Source organism: Cebus imitator, unplaced genomic scaffold (genome assembly GCF_001604975.1).
Source record: "Cebus imitator isolate Cc_AM_T3 unplaced genomic scaffold, Cebus_imitator-1.0 Scaffold116, whole genome shotgun sequence".
NCBI classification, from domain to species: Eukaryota; Metazoa; Chordata; class Mammalia; order Primates; family Cebidae; genus Cebus; species Cebus imitator.
Genome location: NW_016107431.1, coordinates 3,762,314 through 3,764,315, shown reverse-complemented (window position 1 = coordinate 3,764,315; position 2,002 = coordinate 3,762,314).

The following is a 2,002-nucleotide window of genomic DNA, read 5'->3' as shown; positions in this document are numbered from 1 at the left end:
CTAATCATGCCTTGTTTTCATACCTCATTCTTCCTTCTCCCTCTTTATCTTCAATCCATTCTGCACACATTTTACGTATTGATCTTTCTAAAACAGAACTTTTCGCATCAAGCACATTATATAGATTTTGTTATGACTCCCTGTAGCCTTAGAACAAACCCAGTCTTTAGTATGACATACAAGGATGCTGCCTACGTCCTCAGCCTCTGTGCCACTCTTCTACGTTACACACACCATCGCCAGGTTCTTCATGTTTGATTTTTCTCTCTGTTGCCACAAATGCCCATCCCATTCTTTACTAATGAGTTTCTAAATTAATCATACTAGATATTCAGCTTTATGATCTTCTCTCCCAAAACTCCTTCTCTGGCCCTTGATTCATACTAGGTGCTACTTCTACTGTGGCATTAATTTCGCTCTATGAGAACAATCAGTGCTCCATCCCACTGCCCCACATTTTACTGGGCATCTTAAAAGCTAGTTACTGTGTCTTCATCATCTACCCCAATGACTAGCATAATTTTTATTTAGTGAGCATTTGTTTAATAAATCATAAAATGAACGAATTGTAATCACTTGTCAATAAATATACTGTGTGTCCAATCATTAGGCCCAAGGTCCTTTGACAGACTTCCAAAGCCAGTATTCATCAAAGCATAAACAATCATTGTGTTATATTTAGGTTCCAATTGTATATTAAGTACATGAAATAAAATCACTTTAGAATAATTTATTTGAAACAGTAGTGCATATAGATACAGAGATTATTATGTTACTGTCTACAGTAATGAATTTATGGACAGGGATACTTACTGAGAAATGCATCTCTAGGCAATTTCATTTTTGTACAAAGATTATAGCGTACTTACACACCTAGATGGTATGGCCTACTACACACCGAGGCTACACGGTACAGCCTATTGCTCCTAGACTACAAACAGTACAGAATGTTACTGTACTGAGTATTGTAGGCAATCATAACATAATGGTATTTGTGTATCTAACCATACCTTAACATAGAAAAGGTACAATAAAAATATGACATAAAATATTTAAAAAATGTGATGCCTGTATAGGTCACTTACCACAAACAGAACTTGCAGGATCTGTAGTTGCTCTGGGTGGGTGAGTGAGTGAGTGAGTGAGAAGGGAATGTGAAGGCCTAGGTCATTACTGTACACTACTGTAGACTTCGTAAGCATTATACACTCAGGCTACAATAAGTGTATTAAAAATGTTTGTTTCTTCCTTAGCTTTAACTTTTTTAATGTTTAAACTATTTTTTTAACTTTTTAACTCTTTTGTAGTAACACTTAGCTTAAAACACAAACACGTGTACAAAATATATTTTTCTTTACGTCATTCTATATTTTTCTTTATATCATTCTATAATATATTTTTCTTTATGTAATTATATAAGCCTTTATTTTTCTTTATAACGTTCTTTATGTACAAAAATATGTTTTTCTTTATAAAATTCTATAAGCCTCTATTTATTTGTTTATTTTATTGCATTTTAGGTTTTGGGGTACATGTGAAGAACATGCAAGATTGTTGCATAGGTACACACATGGCAGTGTGATGTGCTGCCTTCCTCCCCTTCACCTATATCTGGCATTTCTCCCCATGCAATCTCTCCCCACCTCCCCACCCCACCATTCCTCCCCCATTTCCCCCCAACTAAACCCAGTGTGTAGTGCTCCCTTCCCAGTGTCCATGTGTTCTCATTGTTCAACAGCCACCTATGAGTGAGAACACGTGGTGTTTGATTTTCTGTTCTGTGTCAGTTTGCTGAGAATGATGGTTTCGAGGTTCATCCATGTCCCTACAAAGGACACGAACTCATCATTTTTGATGGCTGCATAATATTCCATGGTGTATATGTACCACATTTTCCCTGTCCAGTCTATCATCGATGGGCATTTGGGTTGGTTCCAGGTCTTTGCTATTGTAAACAGTGCTGCAATGAACATTCATGTGCACGTGTCCTTATAGTAGAACG